The following is a 20070-nucleotide window of genomic DNA, read 5'->3' on the forward strand; positions in this document are numbered from 1 at the left end:
TAGACTTTGTCTACAAGCAGAAGAGGGAAGAAAGAAAGAAAAATGGCAGGGCTTTTGCACTGCAGAGTTTCTTGCTGGAAGAACGGATGAGAAGATGGGAACATTTATCTCACAGCATGCTTGCAGGGAGTGAGGAGAGGGGGAATATACTAGTCACATGATTTCCAAACTGCTGGTGGGGGTGGGGAAGGAGCTGACAGGAATGTCAGGGCATGAAAAGGCAGAGTGGCCACTTTTAATTAACTCCATTTCACCAGTCTAGAACAGTACCAACCACCACTACCCTGAATCCCACCATACCTCCCCCCACTCAATACCAGAAGTTTCTTTAAAAGGGATAAGCTGAGAGACTTTTATTGCTGATTATAAATATATCACCAATGGGGGTCAAGGGCCCTTGCTCTCCCTGCTTTGGGGACAGGGGTGGGTAACTAATTGCCTGGGACTGCCGGCTGCAGAGACAGCCGGCAAATTGTAGGAGAGAGGGAGAAGGGTATGGAAGATATTATTTAGCGTGAAATGTTCCCACAGCAGCAATTTCAATTTGCCAGTGCTATTTGCACGTGACGTAGTGTGAAATGTGCAGGCAACCCATTGTGCTTTTTTCTCAAGGCGAGAGTGTAACTAACATGTGTGTCCCTATCATACATCAGGCTTTGTTTCTGTGTATGGACTAGTGCCAAGAACAGGAGGGAGCGAAGGGGACCCAGAGAGGATGAATTTAATATTCTAGGGAGAAATTCTCCTTCTCTTTTCAGTCCCCGTAATATTGACGCCTTTGGGACAGACTTTCAGTGTCCCTCCACAGCCATCTGTTGTAATGGCTTTTGAGGTGATAAATTAAGAGTAGACTGAAGACGGAGATCCCACAAGTTTGAGGCTGATTACAGTGACAGGTTCTTTAATATGCCTTGTATCTTTTGTCCTTTGGGAAAATAATGTTTGGGCACTTCAAAAACTAGTTTTCATTGCGCTAGGTGAATATTGCTTCTGCACTTCCTCATTTTTCACTCATCTTCCTTTCTGCTATCCCTCCCAGTTGCTCATGTTTTCTACATGTCCAGCTTGTGCTTCGCCTCAACGTAAATTTGCCCTTTGGCCTTGATTAACTGTAACTGTTTTACTTCATCCCGGTGATCTCTCCTGTGTCCTTGACAAATACTGCTTGATACATAAAAGTTCATTAATAAGGTGGTCGTTTTTACTGGTAAGAGGTTTTACTGGTGGTGTAGGAGCCTGTGAGTTTTTGAGGTACACATATCTCTTCATTAAAAGGGACACAGAACTCTTTCATTTTATCAGTTGAGATGCACCTGGTGACATGACATTAGGGTATCCATGCACAACATTACATAGGGTAGTCCTCTAGTTGAAGGACTGGCTGGTCTGAGGCTGCTTTGAAGATAAAGAACTGTAAGAAAGCAGAACTGGAATTTTGAAGTTCCACTTCAACAATTAGCACCTGAGCAACAGACAGAGCAAGCAAACAGGTTGCCTGATCACGGTGGGTGGTATTCAACTAACTTTTTGCACTAACGCAAAGATTAGTGCTAGTGCAAGGGGTTTCCTCCTCCCCACAGTACACGCCCAGTGCTGTCTCCAAAAGAAATGTGTGTGTGTGTGTGTGTGTGTGTGTGTGTGTGTGTGTGATAGAGAGAGAGGGGGGGGGGGAAACATTCTGACATGCAAGGGAAATTCCTTGCACTGATGGAATGTTCACCTTAGTGCTACATTGAATACAGCCACACTATGATAAAATACATTGCTATTTAAATTATAGTAATAATGTCTAAATTTGCATCTGTACATATAAATAAGCATATTTAAATTTCATCCAAATCTGTGCCCTCTTTTGGGGTGATGAACAAATGGCCACCCTACATGACTGCAGCTATGTGCATACATACTAGTGAGTAAGCCATTTTGAAACCTATGAGCAAACATTAATAGAATCAAGCTTCACATCTCACCGATTTCCATAGAAGAGTTGAGCAGAGGGACTGGTCAACGGAACTTTAAAGTATTTAACTGTGGCTGGATTAGACACTTTTAAAGTACTTTATTGTGAATTTATATTTTATCCACACACCTGACTAGTGGAACTTACCACTATATCTCTGAATTTTCAGAAGGGCTAGAAAATTAGTGGAGGCTAGGCACAGATGCATTTATGGCATAAGGTTTCTTCATAAATTGCTGAGGGCTAGGAAATACTTGCTGGGTGGGATCTTGCATGGGCAAATTGTTTGATTAAAAAACAAACTGTGCCCACAACTCCAGTCTTTGTGTGGAGTTATTTGTGCTAGATTACATCCAAGCATGCAGCACCTAAGAGATTGTGAATAGCTCCTTTGACCATGAAAATTACCTGTTGAGGAAGAGTACTAAATTCAACACTGCCTTCCTCAACCAGTAGTTGGAGCAACTCAAAATTATTGTGCCAATCATGTATTTGAAGTGGGTGTGCATAGTTGTACTTTCACTGAGGAGAGTCTATATGAATCAGTACTTATACACATTAAATGATTGCAGGTACAAATGCTGGAGCATGTAATCCAAATGTACCTAGGATGGAGTGCCACCTTTTCCAATACTGATGGAGAGTTTTTTCCTAATACTTTGTAGAATGCAGTGGTGGAAGTGTCATGAGCGTTGTTATACAGGGCCTGTGACATCATTGGTGATAAGCAACACAATTCTTTTCCTCCTCTCTGCTTCCTGCATCCCTTTGTGACATTTTTCTAAGCTTAGCTTTAGGCTGCATTCACACGGCAGTCTTTTTCATTTCCCTAAGTGTTAGTTTCTACATTATCTCTGAGCTTTCATGCAATGTAAAGGCCACTTCCAGAAAACTAATGGAATATAGGTCATGTTTAGAGCTCATTCTTAGGGAAGTTGTTAATGTTTGATGTTTTATTGTGCTTTTAATATTGTGTTGGGAGCCGCCCAGGGATGGGCAGGGTATAAATATTATTATTATTATTAGACAAAATTTGGGGCAGTATACCAGCATATAGTTCTTTCCTGCTGTTTTCATGGGGGGAATCATGTGGAAATATAAGCATGCATGTGTGGATAGGGTGAGGGAATAGTGCCATTGTCCAATGACATTTGTTGTATCATACCACACCCACTAGTGCATATCAGTCCAAAAGCCATAGTTCTATAACACAACAGGAACTGCAGTGTGACAGACAAATGGGACAGAAATGCTAGCACTACAATCAGGAATACTAACACAATATTTCCCATATCTGAATGCACCCTTAAGCTTAGGTTTCTATTTCTTTAGACTTCTAAAGTATAGAGGATGGCTGAGTATTTTGACACTCAAGTGCAGGACTGCTCAGCTAACATTTAAAAAATGGCAGACACCCACAAAAACGGTAGAACTGCTTCCAACCAATGTTTCCTCAATTGGAATGAATATGTGGAAAATGTTTATTCAATGTCTTATCAAAACTGGTGACTGCCACTACTACCCAGATTCCATTCTGCATTGCAGGGGGTTGGCCTAGACAGCTCTTGGGGTTCCTCCCAACTCTACAATTCTATGATTCTATGATCTACTAGTCAGGAGAGGACTGAGAGAAGCATTAGGAATGGAGGGATCTGCCAGTTTTGGTTCTCTCCATTTCTCATTTTTCCAGTCTTAAGTCCTCCACAGATTGCTTAAAAATAAAAAACCTCCTGAAAATTCACCAGCATTTTAACATGAATTTCTCCTAATAAACACACATTTCTACACAGTTTTGACCAACATACAAATTTTTCAAGCAATTTCCCAGGGCAATATCAGTGGCCCTTAATATAATGCAAGAGACATGCACCAATCTTCATCTGGCAAACGGTGAAGATTATAGGTGCTTCTAGTCTAGCATTTATTGTGAGATTGGTGCTTCTTACAGGTGCAAGGGGTTTTTTGTTTTTGTTTTTTTGCAGGGTCCACACCACATTGTTGGGATCAAAATACCAATCCATAGTCCCCATTTTATTTTATGTATTTATTTCATGATATTTGTATACCGCTTGATTGTATTAAATCTAATCCGGATTTACCCTTTCTGCAGAAAACTCAGTTAAAACCTGTTGCTAATGGCCTGTTGGCAATATCTGACTCTGCAATATTAAACCCTGGCCTGGAAGCACCTTATAAAAGCCTGACACCTCCACTCCACCTACATTACCCAAGTGTAAAGTTGGTGTAAGAGAAGGGACAGTCTTGCAGCAGGTGGAAGGGAAAGTGCTGAAGAATTAAGTGCCTCTATATGTGACAGGAAGAAGGGGAGGAGGGATGTGGGTGGCAATGGCGTTGAAATAACTCTGCCACCCTTAAGTTCAATTCCATCTGATCACATTGAATAAAAAATTCGGACCAAAGAAAACACTTGTTGACTGAACTGTTCTCCAAGTTCTTTCAAGCTGGGTTTTTTTTGGGGGGGGGAGGGGATGTTAAAAATCCCTCCCAGATTTCTTATTGTAGGAAGGGGGAAAGGGATGTGGGGGAATCGGGGGAGGGAGGGGGAAGATTGCATACTTAAAGTTGAAATAAAAAAGCTCCCTTCTATAGACTCCTGAATGGCAGAGATAAAGAGAACCACATGGGAATCATTGTTTGAAACGAGAGCTCCAGAGCCAGGCCTCCCCTTTCCCATTATTGTGCAATTCCCCCCCCTTCCCCCCCAGGTCCTTACTCTTCCTCCCCATCCTCTGGGCCCTGCCAGCCCCCAGCCCCATTTTCCCTTGTAAGTCCCAGAATTCCTCTCCCCCCCCCACAAACTTGCACAGCCTCAGGCCCCTCAATTTAGCTTGAAGCTCCCATTCAGAGTCACTGGATTGGGTTAAATCCCTTATTCACCTCCCCCCCCTCCAATTTGCCCTCGTCAGCTGAGCTTCAGTTCAGATCCCACAAAACAAAACACAACAAAAACCCAGCCGTAGAATTGATGGATCTTGCAGAAGGGGGACTCCCTCCCTCCCGGCAGCTCCTGCTGTTGCCGCTTCTATTTTCCGTCTCTTTCCTCCTTCCTCTATTTAGTGTGTGAGAGTGTGTGTGTGTGTGTGTGTGTGTGTGTGTTGCTCTTCAGTTAACAAGTGTGCACTCTAAATATGGTACCTCCCCCATCCTATTTATTCTTCTCTTTTACATCAGAGTTAAGACTTCTGGGGTGTGCTGTCAACTTTCTTTTTACACCTGGCTGCTTTCCATAGGCCATGGCGAATGTAGGGTGGTCGCAGTGTCAGGGATGGGAGCCAGAGTGTGTGAAACTGGACTTTTGGTGGTTGGGAGAAGAGGAGGGGCAGAGAGGAAGTTTTCTGAGGCAGTGGAAGAGATAAGAGAAATACATCAGGTGGCACAAGAGACAAAGGTCAGCTTAGTTAACAGGCTGGGTCAAAATTAAACTACATTTTGCTTTTTGCTGTGATGCATTCTGTTAGGAGCATTCTGTCTTGACTCTAATCCTAATAGATTTAGGTTCTCATTGGCTAAAACTTAAGACAGATTCCAAGACTGGCAGATTCTAGCACCACCCAGCATTTCCTTTTCCACTGTAAGTTACACATGGAACTGAAATTAACTTACCACATATGGGCAAGCAGGAGTGTATATATATCATTTTTTCGCATAAGTGGGTGTGTTGCAGCAGCTAAATGGGCAAGGGTTATTATTATTAGCAGACTGATTGACAACTTTTCGAAACCAATTTTTAAGATTCGCACAAAAACACTTTTTTAAAAAAGTAAGCTGTTATTGTGCAATAATTGTGCTAAAAGACGCCTCTTCAAAAAGACAAGAGCAGTACTAAGTCGATCTGCAACTGCAGAGATTGCACTGCCATTTATGAGCTCCCATAGAAGCAGAAGCAACATGGGGGGAATCAAAACAAAATAATTATTTGAAGATGACATCATGTGAATGTGGTGTAACAAGTTAATGCACAAACAATGACAATTCCAGAATAAGCACTTAGTCTGAAAGGACCCCCGGTATCTGGATTTGCTTGAAATGTTTGCCTGATGAGAGTGAATTTCACTTCCTCTTCCACACTTCAATGTGTTTCGATGTGATATGCTCACAAATGTTTTGAGGACTGGACAGTCTGGTCCACTTTAGCTGAGATTAAAAGGCCCTAAACAAAATGTAGGATTAATAAAATGACCGGAATAGAGGAATAGTGCTGTGTCAAAATACAACAGCAAAAATAATCTTCACAAAACAGAGCGCATGAGCCACAGTTAACTGCACACCTGAAATCAGGGGTGGCCACAAGGTAGATTGGGCCTACTGATTTATTGATTTGCAGCAGATCAGCAAGGATTTTGACTTCCAACTATTTAACAATAGGAACAGGAAAGAGGGTGTGATCTCCCGCCCCTCTAGATTAGATTAAGATGAAGAGAGCTTGAAATGGAAAACCAGGGCTGTGAACTCAGTTATGAGATTGAAAACAAATTCCTGGGATAACCATGTGCTCAGAGGCACCCTATTTCTTAATGCTAATAGTAAGTTGCTTCCTGCCTGAAACCTGCTGTTTTGCACCTGGCTCTGGTTGTTGGATTTCAGGGTTTGAGTAAAAAACCTGAACTAGATCCCACAAGCCCGAAGCCTGCCCACCTCTGCCCTAAATCATAAGGCTGTTGACTATTGATCAAACTACACCTTTCTCTTTCTTCCACTGACCTAGCCTTTTCCAACCTGGTGACCTCCATATATTTTGAATGCTGTTGCTGTTGTTGTAGTTTACTTGCTCTTCACCTTAAGGTTCCAGAGTGGATTGCAGCATTAAAACACAATATATAAAACCATTTAATCCAAAGCAAAACATATTCTATGTAACTAAAAACAGATACTATCTGATGAAAGATTGTCTGATAAAAGAGCCTCTTTGATGTAGCTCCACCTTGCTTCAATGCTGTTTCTGGGGCAGTTCAGTAGAGCTTGTTTGATGGAATCAGAGATATGTCCACAAAGTTCAGGCATGGCTGTTCTGGCAGTGCTGATTCATGGTCACTCTTTCTGCTTTGTGCTATAGGTCCTCTAGGGCTGGAGAAGGATCTGGCTTGCCACCAGGGTGTGATCTGTGTCACCAACGGCACTGTAGTAGTTCTGTGTGACATGAAAAGAGTTCAGTGACAATCACCTGGTGACAATCAAGTCCAGCTGGTGTCAGTGGCCTGACCTTGAATGTCTCCAGGACAAGTGCTGTTTTGCCTTGGTAGATAAGAATGTGTTTGTGATGCAGAAGCAGTGATATGAGTACAGTTCAGGCAGCCTGTCTGTTCTTGTTCATGCTGCCGATACCAAAGTGGCCTATACAATTGCCCATGTGTGATGATCGTCCCCAACTCTGGTATTGAAATCTCTCAGCAGAAATGATGTTTGCAGGCTGGGACCATCCTGACAGCCTGGTCTAGTTCCTCAGAGAACTGGTCCTTGGTCTGAATGTCAGAGCACATAGTGTGAGTGTAGACGCTCAAGATGTTAACAGGATCGGAGCTGGTTGAGAGGTGGAAGGAAAGCACAGAAGAAAGTTCCACACTGAAACCTACACCATGAATACATGGGTTGTGTATCCACAGCAGTGACCAGAGGAGGAATGACCACAGGGAGGAGCGCAGAAAGAAGCTCCATGGCACACCTGCATTAGCACAACTGGATCCCTTCATCTGCCCCAGCTACAACAAAACATGTCCCTCTCATATTGTTCTCTACAGCTGCAGCAGGTGCTGTAACTCTCCCAACAGTTTGACTTTATCTCCAAAGGCACACTCTTCCATTTTCCTCCGAGGCAGATGGATGCCAACCAACAATAAAAGAGCAGTTATCACCGTCACGGCATCTGCAGAGCAGTCTCAGGAAAAATCTTTTAATGAGGATCCATCAAGTCGGAGATCTAGATCAGGCATCCCCAAACTGTCAGGCATCTCTGACCACTGGTCCTGTTAGCTAGGGATGATGGGAGTTGTAGTCCTAAAACAGCTGGAGGGCTGAGTTTGGGGATGCCTGATCTAGATAGTTGCTAGAGTAGTTATGACCCTTTGTCATGGAGTGCCTTGAATGATCAAGTCCTTTGCAAATGTTCTACCTTCAGGGGACATTTTCTGCATCAAATCTGCTGAGGAGCCCTTCAGTACTTGCCACTGATTCCCTGTGCATTACATGTTCTAAGGCACACAAGCCAGTGTGCACAATTCATTGGCCAGGGCAGCTGGGTTTCTTGTTGCCCCATGTGAACTGTGTGTGCTGTTCAAAACATACCCAATGTTTTCCTGCACTTGTCTATTGATGGGGAACATGGATATTGGTGGTCAAACCATATTTGAAGGAAGCCCTGTTAATGATCTTCTAGCGAAAGAATCCTTAGTAAGCTTTTAAAGAAAGCAGTTTTAAAACCACTGATCTAGGAAGCAAAGTACTAGCTTTCCCAGAGTTACAGCAACCAAGAACTGGTATTGAGTAATTAAAACCTAGAGATTCATTTCTATATAGACATGAATACAATTATAAATTTACAGTGAAATTTACTATACAGTGAATCCTTAATAAGTGTCTGATCCTTGGCTCCTGGACAGCAGGAGAAATGTCATGCGGGGAGTGGATTCTTTAATATTCTGATCTACCTGCACTTATTGTGGACCACCCTGAGATCTTATAATGAAGGGTGGTATATATAAGTCTAACAAATAATAATAGTTGTAGTACTTCCAGAAGATAACCGCTAGGGAGTATCTTATCTCAGAGAAACCAACCATATGACAGATGCAGCCTGGCTACAAGAGAAGCAGGAAGGGCAAATGATACAGATACCTAGAAAATGAGACAGAAGCAGGAAAAATGTACTAAAGGGGAGGTGGAGACAGCAGCTCTTTAGGTCCGGAGGGATCCTTATTGCATGGTGTCTGAACAGCACTGATTTTACTCTTTGGCTAAAACCACTGAACAGCAGGAACAGCCAGGCTGACTTATTGCACGGATATTACTTTGAAGGGTGCCTATGCATTTTGCTTCATCCCTTTTTCTCTCCAGGAGTGGTAGAGTCTGGGTGTGGACCCAATATACAGCACCCCTGTATCTGCCCTGCGAACAGCATCTGCAGGAGCGCAATTTCCCCACCCACGTACAGTATTTGATTAAGTGTTGTGGGGAACCTCAGTTTTACTTCAGAAAAGCAATACCTCACCGGTGCTCTAGTGTAGAATTGATCGAAGACAGCAAAGCTTTTTAAAGAGCCTACAGGAAATCCTGTTGGGAGGATCGGGTGCTGTTACGTGTAGGTCCTGCTTTTGTGCTTCCCATTGGCCCCTGTGAGGACAGGATGCTGGATTAGTTGGCCATTGGCCTGATCCAGCAGGCTTTTACATTAATTCTGTTTGCTTCCTCAGGATAGAGCTCACATTTGTAGAAACACCGGCCTTGTTCCAGGGGAGTAGTGCCTTCTGAGCTAGCCTGGATTGATTTCATCCCTGCCAGAGTTGCACTTCAGAATCCAGGGGACTGAGCTTTCCGTCTCAGCTGACGTGAGAAGAACTTACCTGGAGAAATCTGACCTAGAAAATATCTGTCAGGCCCCATAATTTCTGTTCGGCTTCCATATGAGTGCTGTTAGCAAGACCACTAGCTAGATCATTCACTTATGTAGATGAGAAGTCTTTGAAGAATTCCATTGCTTCAGCTACCATTTGTATAACCTCATGCCATCTTAACATTTCTCCATTACACTCAAGTTCTTTGGCTCAAAGGCGACCCCATCATCTCGACTCACATTAAGACTGTAACCGTACACGCTTCTTTCCTTTGGCTTGTGTGATTTTCCTGTCAACCAGCTCCAGCCGTCTGTTGACAAACTCCAAGTGCCTTGTCTGCAATCTTGGAATAAAGAGACCACTTGAATCTGGACTTTTATGCAGCCAGAGCCCTCGAAGGATTGTCTGCCGCTAATTAATTGGTGTCTCCCCATCACGGAATCCTTGCCATACATGGAGATGTGTGGAAAAACTCAGAAAGAGCTTTACTTGAAGGAACAGAAGGTTATTAAAGGCAAATGAGACACAAGCTGCAGCAAGCATTTTTTCCCCTTTTGCTGCTTCTGGTTGCAGTTGCAAATTGAATAAACATCTATCTGCTTGGCTGTACTGACAGTGTTTCCATCTTGGGATCTTAACAGGCTGGAAGAGGGCTGCTTTTTAGGTGATATCTCCCAGCTTTGTTATGTATCTGTATGAGTATACATATGTGCTCCTGCACTGCTCTTATTCCAAAGTGGAATCTTTTTCATCCACTGCCAGGCAATTTCTGGACAGAGATTTCTTTTCCCCCCCATTCTCTCCCTCCCTCCCCCCGCACTTAATGTAAACATAGTTCTGAAAACGATCTGTATAAATAGGATTTAATGGGATTTTTGACATTGTAGGAGACAAGGAAAAAATGAGAGCATAATCCCAGTGCTTTTATCCGGCTCAACTCTTGATTAACTTGAGTTTTTAAAAAAAATCCAAAAGAAAAATATTATTGCAAAATTTCATTTATTTTCTGGTTGCTTGGGGACTCTGCTTCATAAACTGAGATACTTTAAGATATTATTATCTTCATGAAAACACATCTACACACACACACATACACACCACTCAATAGATCCATATTTACCTCTTTCAGTTTCAATAAGGGCTATAGCTTAGTGGTAGAGCATCTGGTTTGTGTGCAGAAGCTGCCAGGATCAAACACTGACATTTCTAGGTAGGGATGGAAAATATCCCTGTCTCGAACACTGGAGAGCCACTGCCAGTCAGTGTAGACAATACTGAGTTAGATGGACCAATAGCCTGAGTCAGTGCAAGGCAGCTAGCTGCCTATATTCCTAGGGTTGCAAGACCTCCAGGTTTTCCTAGGTGGCAGATGAGAAGCTTGACTCTCCAAGCAGGATAGAATGCCAGCAACAACAACAACCAGAAAATTGTGCGTGCCACTTGCAAGCTTCAGCCTGGCAGGTGCTTGTTCCAAATTACAGCACAGACACTCTGGGGGACCTGCCCTTCTCCACTCCCCTCTCCCGGTTAACCTCCATCTCCAGAACCCACCCAATGACATCAGCAAGGGCCAACCCTGGTCTCAGGTTTGGGCCCTGAAATCTCTGGGTCTGGGATCTCCTGACCTGGCAAGCCTATGTTTTCTTGGTTTTGACCTTTCCATTGATACTGAAGTGACAGAGCCATGGTAGCAGTTTCAGATTACAACACCCTCAAGTGTGGCATGAAAGGCCAAACTAGCCAACATATGAAAAAGGAGGCTACAATTGTAGCAAGAGGGGGGCATCAGGAATGTGCTGCTAGGTAGTTCAAAAGCCCCAGGGAATTGGTCTATAACAAAGATGTGCACAAGAATTACATATGCTCATTTATATTGTTACGGATTTGTGGGTGCCCCGATTCTCCTAGGTTTCTGGGTGCCCTGACTCCTCATAGATTCCTAGGTGCTGAGGTTTAATCAGTGTTTTGAGAAATAAAGTGAGATGATAGGCCTTGGATTTATCAGTGTAAATATACAGACCATGTTTCTCTTCCAGACCAGGGCATTGCCCAAGGAGGAAGTAATTAAGGAGTACAAAGATGCTGATCAATACATCAAAGGACGATCCTTGAGTCTGGGCAAATGGGAATTGCAGTGGGCAATGACATATTCTTGGTGGGCAGTCTGAGACAGAAGGGGAGGAGTTGCTGGGCAAGGGGTTTTGTGGCAAGAAGATGGAGGAAGTAAGAAAAAGCCATGCTGCGCAGAAGAAGAAGAAGAAGAAGAAGAAGAAGAAGCAGCAGCAGCAGCAGCAGCAGCGGCACAGGCAGCATAGCTGATTCATCTGCTTGTGGATCCGAGCTGGCTGCTCTTAGGAGGACTCTCTTGTGATGTGAAATGCTAGGAACTCTCTTCACAGTAGACTCCGATGTAAATATGTATAAATAAACCATATTTCATAGAGATACTGCAGCCTCCACTGTGCCTCATTGTTCCAAAGACATGGAGGAGTAAACAGGGACTGGTGGAACATATGCTTCCAATGCTATTAATCTCAGTGCACATGCTTGATTCTCCCACTGGAAAACACCAAGACTGTTCAAGCACCCACATTTAAGATTATGTTTGCAGTATGCAATATTTCCAGTCTTGCAGTGACTCCAACTGCATTGTGGCACCCTTCCCCGCATAGTTTAAGAGTGAAAACTTGTTTTGCAAATAGCTATATATATGGAGCAGATTGATAACTAAATGCATTTAACATTCTTCCTGTTAGAAGCATCTGCATTCCAACACAATATTTTGTGTTAATATTTTGATATGGTAGCTTTAGATTTTTCTATGGGTGGTGGGACCTAAGAAACCTATACTTCCTTTAGAAAACACTTTTTCTGCCTACTCCCCACTCCCATATTTCCATGCTTTCTTTGTAACTGGCACAATAAGTGGTTACGAGAGGAAGCCACTCACAGCTTTTAACAGCCATGGCTGTGTGTTTGATTTATCTCCATAGATTAGTTTGACAGATATTGTCTCATAAAAACTCTAAAGAACAAAAGAGCCTAGTGCCATTCTGGGGGAGCTTGTTATGAGCTAAGTAATTATGGGCAGTACGAAGATCAGGCCAGAATGTGTCCTTAGAAGCTGATAGAAGAGATATTAGCCATCAACAAAAACACTGTGCTTCTAGAGGAATGGGAAAATAGAAATTACAGCTTTGCACTAAGAGGAGGAAACTATTTCTGTAACAAAAGGATCTTACGTAGACACAAAGAGTAATTTCTTTTTTCCCCCTGTCATCTGTCAGTACACATTGCCTATCCTCAACAACAATTTTCTTACAGTTACAGAATATACAGAGCCTAACAATCAAGAGATGTGAATATCCATTGCGATCAGGCAGGCACCAACTATGGTGGTGTTTCCGATTACAAACGAAGACACACCACCTGTTTGTCCAGGTTCTCCCTGGCCATTAGTAGCAGTTCCTCCATGATTTTGCTTAACGTGATCTTGATTTTCATTAGATACTGGTGTGCTTGATTATGCAATGAATGGCTTTTTGATGTTTCATGTTTGTAAACAAAAAGCAATAAAAAATTATAATCATATTGCCATGCTAATAAAAGCCTCCAAACCAGGAAATTGTCCCCACCCACTCAAAACCTAAGTGACTAACAAGGATATTTGAGTGTTGCATATTTACTTGACAACCCAACTTCATACAAGATTGACATGCTCCATTTTGTGCTTCCTTCTGCATGCTTTAATTCATAACACCACTGCCCCCAGTTTAACGAAGCTAATTTGGAGGATATTATTTCATACTGCAGTCCTCCCATCACTTTTGTGAAGTTATCCTATGAGCACAGATAGGGGACAACTACCCCATTTTAAGTCTTTATAGATGATCAGTTTATGGACCAATAAATGTCCAGATGTTTTCCATGTGTTGCAGCTCATACCAGGCATGCTGCCTTGCTCCCGCAACAGTGGGTGCCCAGGGCTTACCAACATCACTTTGGCATGCATGTGTGATGCTGACACGCCTGGCTCCTTCAATGAAAACTTGTGGGTGCCTGGGCCCCCACGGTCCCACATAGATGGTGCCTATGGCTGATCCCAACATCTTACTTCCTTTGGGTTTCTGTTGTGGTAATAATATTTCCCCAAACATTAGAACTACGTGGTTTTTGTCACTGGGAAAATGCATTTCGTATATCCGCGCCCCCCCAAAAAAGAAAGGTAGGAAAAGGATGAGCTTCAAGCTGACAAGAACAAAATTGTCACACTCCTTGAGCTAGAATAAGTATTTAGTTGGACGCTGCCCATTCTTTCTACCATCAGGCATTGGTTGAATGGAGGAAAAGGAACATGTTGCGGCCTTAAATTATGTCATACTTTCTGGGAGGATGGAGGCTTAGCAATTAATAAGCTGAATAAGGCTAAGATGAATTGATGCTTTTGAATTATGGTGCTGGAGGAGACTCTTGAGAGTCCCATGGACTGCAAGAAGATCAAACCTATCCATTCTTAAGGAAATCAGCCCTGAGTGCTCACTGGAAGGACAGATCGTGAAGCTGAGGCTCCAATACTTTGGCCACCTCATGAGAAGAGATGACTCCCTGGAAAAGACCCTGATGTTGGGAAAGATGGAGGGCACAAGGAGAAGGGGACGACAAAGGACGAGATGGCTGGATAGTGTTCTCGAAGCTAACAGCATGAGTTTGACCAAACTGCGGGAGGCAGTGGAAGACAGGAGTGCCAGGCGTGCTCTGGTCCATGGGGTCACAAAGAGTCAGACACAACTAAACAACAACAACATAAGGCTAAGTTGTGGGTGGTGCACTTCTGTCAACAGCACACAAAAGGAAAATACATACTATATTTATGGGGTCACACATACTGTATATTCTATGAGCAAAAACATCATGAACTAAAATAATTTGGTTAGAGCCTTTCATTCAGTCCATGTTACTTTGTCCCCATTTTAGTTGCTGTAGGAGTTCCATATACTTCTCCACTGTGGCTGCCCAGGAAAGGGCACTGGAAGAGCAAAGCCTGTTAAACTGGTGTAGCATACCCGCCAACATTTCTCTGATGGAAATAGGGACGTCCAATTCCATAATGATAATTTTACTGTTTATACCCCACACATCTTACTGGGTTGCTCCAGCCACTCTGCAAGCTTCTAACATATATAAAAACATAACAAAACTTTAAGCATTTAAAAACTTCCCTATACAGGATTGCCTACAGATGGCTCGGCAATCAGAAAACTCCATATCCTCCAACATTTCTCCAATGAAAATAGGGATATCATAAGGAAAAGGGGGACATTCCAGGATCAAATCAGAAACCGGGACAGCTTTTGTAAATCCAGGACATCCCTGGAAAATAGGGATACTTGGAGGGTCTAGTATAGTAGAACACAAGGACTTAAATGGCTGGCATAATAGTACAGTGTTTGCTGCCATCTTGTGGACAATTCATTGTGTCTGTACAGCTACCAGATAGCAAGCTCATAAATGCAGCTTTGCATGAAAGGGCACAGCCTCAGCCACGGTAAGTATTGGAAGGCAAAGGCAGTTTAGAAAACAAGCTATGAAATCTTGAGGAAGTGGCTCCTTTCCTATCAGAGAAATGGATTGTGCTGGACTCCCCCCCCCCCACCTAAGCAATAGTGTTAGCAAGGCTTACTTAGACTGTTGGGTAAGAATCCCTTTATTCTAGCAGCTGGTCAGCCCAACCCTGGATAAGAACATCGGTAACCGCCTACACAAAGTCAGACCATTCAATCATTAAACTATTATTCACACTGATTGGTAGCAGCTCTCCCAGCAGGCGTCTCTCCCAGTCCTATCTGGAAATGCTAGAAACTGAACTGGGGAGGATGTGCTCTACCACAAAGCAACAGATTTCTGTCCCCCCACATATGCAACACTGGGCTGCGACAAGATATTCTACTCAACTAACTAATGGATTCCCCCCGCCTCCATGTGGAATCCAGAGAATTAAGGGGGACATGAGGTATTTAAGAAATAATCGGTCAAATCCAGAGAAGATCTGGTAATGGCAGGTATGAGGGTGATACGGAGCTACGTTCAGAAGTTTGCCTATGAATTGCTGAAAAGCAAGGCTAGGAAGATAGCTATGGCCCAAATCTTGGTTGTGGGTTTCTCAGGAGGTACCTGGCTAGGTCACTGCAGGGAACAGAATGCTGGCCAGCAGTTTGGTTCAGCAGAGCTCTTAATAATATGGTTCCTCTGGTTCAGGAGTAACCTTCCCTTTCATTGAGAAAGCATCAATATCATATCCTTTACCACTTTAAGAGAGCTAAAAATAATGTGAATATATTTCACATCTGGCAGCCAACATGTCCTTTCGGTTTCAGATAGTACATGGGTAGATTTTTCGCCCCATAGGACGCACCGCCCTATAGGATGCACCTATGGGGGGGATAAAGAAAAAAATTATTTCCCCCCCCCATGCACGGGGCTGGCGCGGGGGAAGCCCGAGCTTCCCCCGAGCCCAGCCCCCAGAACAGCCTGCTATCCACAAACCTAGGGAGCCGCGCCGGTCTCCCCAGGCTTGCGGAGAGCTGCGCGAAGCCCGGGCGCGCTGCTTCAGAACGCAAGCAGCTCTGCGCAACCTTTGGGAGCCCGGCGCGGCTTCGCACCGGGCTCCCGAGGGTTGCGCAGAGCTTCCTGAAGCCTGGAGAGCGAGAGGGGTCGGGGGCACGACCCCTCTCGTTCTTCAGGCTTCAGTGAAAGCATGTATTTGCACCATAGGACGCACACACATTTCCCCTTCATTTTTGGAGGAGAAAAAGTGCGTCCTGTAGGGCGAAAAATACGGTAGTCTAAAAAAGCCTGAGACATGAATTTTCCTGGCCCTCTAGCAGCTATGGTGGCTCATTTACCAGAAGTAATATATTTACTCTGGAAGTTAATATACACCAGGAGGCTTAGTTTGGTCAGAATTGAGTATATGCTTCAATATTTTGCAAGCTGACATGTGACTGTAGATCTATCAATTTTGGTTTCTTTCAGTTTCTTTCCCTTTGTTCCAGTCTTAAATTCAGTTCTCCACATTTCCACATGAATCTGTGATTTTTTAAAGTCCTCTCAAAAATGCATTCAGTTGGCGTTTGCTAGTAGTAAAGTGATTTCAAATTACTGTAAGGAGCAATTAATGGTTTTATGTATTATCAACCCAAAAGTGGAAAAAACAAACCAAGTTCAGCATTTAAATTAATCTCTTCCAAATAACTGCTTGTGGGTTGAGTTGGTTTAAGATGGAGAGTGCAGGCCAAAGTGAATTTTATCAAATCCAGGCAACTACCCAACTTTGATGTTCCCCTCCAAGACATCTGTATGGGACTTTACTTGTGACTGTTTCAAGCTATTTATCTTAATGTAACATACCTAATGCATGGGTAGACATACTACGTCAGAACAGAGGTTTATACAGAGAGCACTGCATTCAGCGCCAGTCTTACCTTATCTTCCAATCTATCATTGGGTTGTTATTTTGTATGACTATCTGGAAGAAAGATCAAATAAAGTTTCAGCCCCTGTGCTTTTAAACATTAATGCATGTTCAAGGTATGATTAATGGATAGAGCCCCAAGTTTCTTGATAAAATACAGAAATCTGAATAAGATTCGATCTTTGACACCCAAGATAGTGCAAGTCCAGTAGGCCCATCAAAATAGTGAAAGTTCATTAGGCCCATCAAGGTATACAATATAGGACTGGAGTTGTATAAGCTTAGAACAGGGCCTGCTTTTGGGGGCTGCAGCAGAGGGTGGACAAGCACTCTCTCACACACAAAACAAGAGAGTGCTCTTACGCAGGCACACAAAATGTAGATCAACTGAGGAAGAAGGATTTCCCTCCCACCTCATCAGATAAGGAATCTGATAATTGGGGAAGGGGCGATTTGCATATCATTAGGGTGCTGGGCTGGGCAGAGATATTTAAACCTCTCTGCCCATCTCAGTGCTGTGTCTAATTTTCCCCTACTTTTTTGTCATCACCGAAATTGGGGTCTGACTGCATCAGACCACAGGGCCAATGGTTAGACACGCCTGCTGTACAGCCATATAATTATAAGGGACTTCAAAAGTAATCTAGTCCAATTCCCTGCTGATACAGTTGTTTGATACTGATTAACTTCCAAAAACTAAATGATCTGCCATTGGAAGAGATATCACTGCAAGATGAAGAAACCAAAGTGAAGATCTCCACCTTCGTTCTTTTAACCCTATCTCCTCCTGCTGTCCTTACTCAGGACTTCTGTTCAACCAATAGCTAGCCTACGTATATCCACGGATTAAACAAGAGTTAAAGAGCCTTGCATGAATTGGCCCATAGTTGCATTATAAATTACTGGCTTAGATATATGTTCATATACAAATGAAGCTTACGGCATTGTACTTGGAGGAGCTATCACCATTATTAGTTATTAAATTTATATACTGCCCTTCATCTGAAGATCACAGGGTGGTTTACAGTATAAAACATAAAATACATAGCCTATTGAATAGGCCATTCAGCTCTAATTGCAAACCAATTTGCAATTAACTTTGCTCTAACTTTTATTTTAGCAGGGATTCAAATGAATTTTTGTTTCTGCAAGTTTGCATTTCTCATTTTAGTTTTGCAAAGGGAAAAGAATAAACCAAGCTAAAATAGGCCATATTATCACAATGTTAACTCATTACAAAAAGGTACCTATCGTCCTTAGCCACGGAATCAGAGTAAATTTGCAACAATTTCTAATTATTCAGTTTTACATTCCACCTTTCCCCTTAAACTTTCTTTTGTTTTTCTTTTAAGAATAACACAACTCAACTAAATATTCAGAAATCCAATTAAGGTTGATAGGATTTACTTCCAGATAAACAGGTTAAAGCTATACAATGATAGTATCATAGGCATTATGAAAATACAAACTCATTTGTAAACCTGACAGTGTAACTGAAACAATTTTCATCTTAATTCTTACCAAATGCTGTAAAGTGAAGGAAACAGTACCATCAGAATGGATGTAGGCATTATCAATATCTAAGATTACCATTCTTAATGCAGAATCCAACCCATGAGCCTTCATCTGTTTCATTTTATAACAACACTGGAAACAGATAGCCTGTGCTTGTTCCTCACTTAAAGGCTGCTCATAGTATCTCCTAACTTCAGCTAATAAGACCTTAGTGAAATCTTTTGTATGTACCATTGTATTTAGTGGTTTTCTCAAAACTACCATTAAAAAAACCAACCCAACAACTTATGCTTTATAGCTAAAGAAGAAATGCTATCCTCAGAGCTCTTTTATGCCCTCACAATACAACACCTTCAGGTGTGGCTCTTTTGGAGAAAATGGACCTTCACTTAAAGATAAAGTAACTGGCTGATCTCATATATTTACCCAAACTTTAATTTAAAGCCAAAGTCATTTATTGGTTATTGCACCAATTCCTTAATACATTGATCTGGACAGGAATCTATCTGTATTATTGTCAATATTGATAGAAATACGTTGGCTAAATCATATTAAAATTAGATCTTAGTGAAGCAGGCCAAGATCTTTGCTTCTCCTATAGGACACCAAGAAATTTATAGTGTGTCAATGATTTTATGAGCTCCCTGCCTATAAACAAATGAAAAGTAATCAGTTTTCATCTTGATGTGATGGTATACCAGTAATAGAAGTCAATGTGTGGACACACACGCACAACTTGCCTGCACTAACCAGTATTAGTTGGTACTGCATATATATTTTAAACTATTGTGGTCTTAAAGTTTTTCCAGGATCAGTTTGTACAAATTTGATTTGGACAACAGAAGCCGATGTATCTGCTCAGTATATGGCAAATATATTTTTGGGAGAAACAAACTGCCTCAACCTAACTCAGCCTTTAGTTACTTTGATGCAACCTGTTCTTAGATTACAAACATGGTGAATTGTTTGCTAATAGAGGGATCTGTGCTTTTATACTGCTATGAGTTATGAGAACTTTACTTCTCTGTTTTACAGCTGGGTCACCATTGTTTTGCTTGACAAATGTGATGGGAGATCAGAGATATAACAAAAAGCATGTGGAAAACAACCTTCTGGGGTCTCTCATCTGCCTTGGCAATGTGACACTCATGAGGCAAAGCCTAGCCAGCAGTGGAGAAAAGGCGGGATCTGAATGTAAAAAACCCCCCAAATATTTAAAACTGCCTGCATCTTTCACTCAAGCCTAACGACAACGGAGAGAGACATACCCTACATTTAAAGCACATTTCTCTCCCCCGCAATGAATCATGGGAACTATCGTTATTTCCTCACGGAGCTACATTTCCCAGAATCCTTACCAAACTACAATTCCCAGAATTCTTGGGGTTTATACAGCCTCTGGCTAAGGTGGTGCTGCTTAAGGCACTTTTAAGAACAAAAGAAAAGCTCTGCTCGATCAGATTAAAGGCGCATCTGGTTCAGCATCCTGCTCTTTAACCAAATGCCTAAAACCTGATGGCCTGCTTTCGGGTCTCTCATAGGCTGGTCGCGGATGCTGG

At 42.5% G+C, this 20070-nt stretch overlaps 1 long non-coding RNA gene across 1 annotated transcript in view; it reads right to left on the minus strand.

The window, feature by feature from the left end:
* LOC308476608 overlaps nucleotides 1-19978 on the minus strand; it is a 60390-nt gene extending 40412 nt beyond the window's left edge. The window contains exons 1-2 of the long non-coding RNA XR_013985990.1: nucleotides 19870-19978; nucleotides 17007-17050 (exon numbers count right to left, since the gene is read on the minus strand). This is a non-coding gene — a long non-coding RNA (uncharacterized lncRNA). The remainder of the gene's footprint in view (nucleotides 1-17006; nucleotides 17051-19869) is intronic.
* Between the last annotated feature and the right edge of the window lie 92 nt (nucleotides 19979-20070).

This window comes from Podarcis pityusensis (assembly GCF_964106645.2).
Source record: "Podarcis pityusensis genome assembly, chromosome: 4".
Taxonomy (NCBI): Eukaryota; Metazoa; Chordata; class Lepidosauria; order Squamata; family Lacertidae; genus Podarcis; species Podarcis pityusensis.